Source organism: Neophocaena asiaeorientalis, unplaced genomic scaffold, assembly GCF_003031525.2.
Source record: "Neophocaena asiaeorientalis asiaeorientalis breed wild unplaced genomic scaffold, Neophocaena_asiaeorientalis_V1.1 scaffold309, whole genome shotgun sequence".
Classification (NCBI taxonomy): domain Eukaryota; kingdom Metazoa; phylum Chordata; class Mammalia; order Artiodactyla; family Phocoenidae; genus Neophocaena; species Neophocaena asiaeorientalis.
The window spans coordinates 899,148-902,302 of NW_020173199.1; the positions used below are offsets into that span (position 1 = coordinate 899,148).

General features: G+C 41.0%; 1 pseudogene; it reads right to left on the reverse strand.

Annotated features, from left to right (window-relative positions):
• Nucleotides 1-1,411: 1,411 nt before the first annotated feature.
• Nucleotides 1,412-2,539, reverse strand: LOC112399512 (spindle and kinetochore-associated protein 1-like; annotated as a pseudogene).
• Between the last annotated feature and the right edge of the window lie 616 nt (nt 2,540-3,155).

Genomic DNA, 3,155 nt, shown 5'->3' on the forward strand with positions numbered 1-3,155 from the left:
ATAATGCCACTATTTTTAATTAAACTGAGACATGAAAAATTAAATATACCTGCATTTAAATCAGGGAGAAAGAAGGGATAACAATAAATGAGCAGTGCCCATAATGTATTCTGTGATCATCACAGTGACAGTGTTCACCAGGCAGCTGGGCCTGGTGAGACAATTTTTTCTCTGCTACGAGGATCAGCCTGCCAAGCAGACAGCATGGACGTAGATTGTGATGGTTAACTTTATGTGCCGACTTGACTGGCCATGGGCGCCCAGATTAAACATTGTTTCTGGGTGTGTCCTTGAGGATGTTTCGAGATGAGATGAGCATTGGAATCAGTGGACTCAGTGAAACAGACTGACCTCCCCTGTGTGTGTGGGCATCCTCCCATCCATCCAAGACCCGAACAGAATGAAAGGTGGAGGAAGGCAGGAGGAATTTGCTCTTTTTCTTCCTGCCTCACTGCTGAGCTGAAACGTCTCATCTCATCTGATCTGGCCTGGCTTCCCTGTTTCCAGGCCCTCACACTCAGACTGAATCACACCACCGGCTCTCCTGGGCCTCCAGCTTGCAGACAGCAGATCTGGGGGCCTCTCAGCCTCCATAATCACATCAGCCAATTCCTCATAATAAACCTCTGCAGATAGATGATAGATAGCTGATTGATAGGCAGATAGATATAGAGATAAATATAGTTAGATGGATAACCTACTGTTCTGTTTCTCTGGAGAATGCTCACTGAGACACAGATAGACTAACAGTCTCCCCAACTGCGGAAGAGAAACTCCATTAAATTCTTACAATCCAACCACTTGTTTTCCATGACCACTATCAATCTTCTTACACATCTTATTTTATCATCTTTTTCATCTCAATATACTCTTATTACAATTTCATTATAGGTCGATGTTTACAGATTGATTTACACTGAATGTATTTCAAGTAAGCTGTTCCTTAACCACATATGGGAAAGCAGAATAACCACGTGAATGGGCTGCCTCCAAATCCAACTTTTTCCTATAGACTGAAATATCATTAGTGGAATTTAGACGCTAATGACCTTTACTTCTAAAGAGCTTGGATGTCCTTGATCTCATCTTCTTGAACTTTGACTTTGATTATCACATCTGCAGCTGTCTTCCTGGGGTTGGCAGCACTGTCACTAAACACCAGAACTAAATATGAACATTTTTTAGTTCCATTGTATGCCTAGAACAGAGGCTTACATGGTAGGTGATTAAATATTTACTGTAAGAAAGTGGATTTTAAAATATACATTATTTAAGTTTTATTTTTACAAGAAACAAACAAAAAAGAAAATGAAAAAGCTAAAGAAATTATATATGAAGAAATTACATGTAAGGAAGCGATAGGAATAGCTTCTATCTCTACTGTTGGCTGGTTCAGAAGCTCAGAAGGGCCTTATGTTATAACATATCAGGTAAGTCCTCCCCCTCGGACCTCTGATAGCTTCCGGCAGTGTTGTAAAATATTCAGCGTTACGTGAAACCTCTTTTCAACTTTTAAAGCCAACAACTCCTTTATATCAGCTTCCACTACAAAATAATGGTCTTTGGTTTCCTTCATTTCTTCATCAATAAATCTGTGATAGAGACTTCTGGCCACAGAACTCATAGACTTTTTTGGTTGATGTAGGATCTTGTATTTACTAACTACTGCCTTGTTGATTTCTTTTTTTAAAAAAATTTATTTGTTTATTTTTGTCTCCGTTGGGTCTTCATCGTTGGGTCTTCGTTGCTGCGCGTGGGCTTTCTCTAGTTGTGGTGAGCAGGGGCTACTCTTTGTTGCAGTGTGTGGGCTTCTCATTGCAGTGCCTTCTCTTGTTGCAGAGCACGGGCTCTAGGCACGTGAGCTTCAGTAGTTGTGACACACAGGCTCTAGAACACAGGCTCAGTAGTTGTGGCACACGGGCTTAGTTGCTCCATGGCATGTGGGATCTTCCTGAACCAGGGATCAAACCTGTGGCCCCTGCATCGGCAGGCGGATTCTAACCACTGTGCCACCAGAGAAGTCCCTGCCTTGTTGATTTTTTTAATAACATCATTAATTTGACAATAGGTTAGGTTATGTCGTTAATTTGACAATAGGTTAGGTGGGATTTCATGTACACAAGAATGCCATTAAACTCATCAGAAGTTATAAATGACATTTCTTTAATATTTCTTTGCTCTTTGGGGGGCTTCTTTGTGGGTGCAGGTTCCTCATCTTTGACGGGTTGTTCAGGGTCAAGATCTGATCCATTGCAAAGTTCTGGGTTACTTGAGGCAAATGGGAAGGAATGTTTTCTTTGAGATGTTCCACATCTTTACAATCTTCTCCAAGAGGTTCAAAGAGTTCCTTGAGTGAATTGTTGGTTTGTTCTTGATACTGAATTTCCAATTCCAATTTATTTAGAAGTTCATTTACTGCAATGATCTCATCTCCTATTTTAATAGAGTCCACAATTTCTCAATGACAGTTTTTTTTTTTAATATTTCCAATATTTTCATTAATATGAGAGCATAATTGTACCAGAAATGAGGAGGCCATCCTTTAAGCCTCTAGTGCGGGTCCGGGAGCAAAGGGCCCACTCAGTGCGAGGCACCGAGACCCCTCCAGTCTGTGCCGCAAGCCCAGGATCAGGAGACCCGAGTCAGGGAGCGAAATTCAAACTGCCCCTGGGACTCGGTGCAGAGCAAGTGCACATCAGCGCCCCAGGCAGGCTGCTCAGGGGTCGCGCGCGTTTCCGCCTCTTTTTCAAAATAAACAATTATATTTAAATTAATAAATCTGTGCTCCCTGTTTCACCCATTCTGCAATTCATATACGATCTCCATATTAAAGCCTTCTTTATTTCTTCCCTTTCCCTGAAAGATAACAAGACCATGTCTTGTCTTTATATCACACTCAGTGTTTATGATGGGTGAGCACACGGTAGGTAGGTGCTTGATAATGGATCTTATTACCTTTCTGGGATGGGGCATCAGTATTTATCTAGACATGTTGTCTTCAGGAGCAATGACATTTCTTTTACTTGTGAATCCCAATGTGCATTTAATGAATAAAATATTTATTTAAGTCCTTCTATGGCTTTGGAGAACGTTCTAGAACATCCTCTAAGAGTATATAGAAGAAAATGTGCTTTTTTGGCAAATTCTGATTTTGG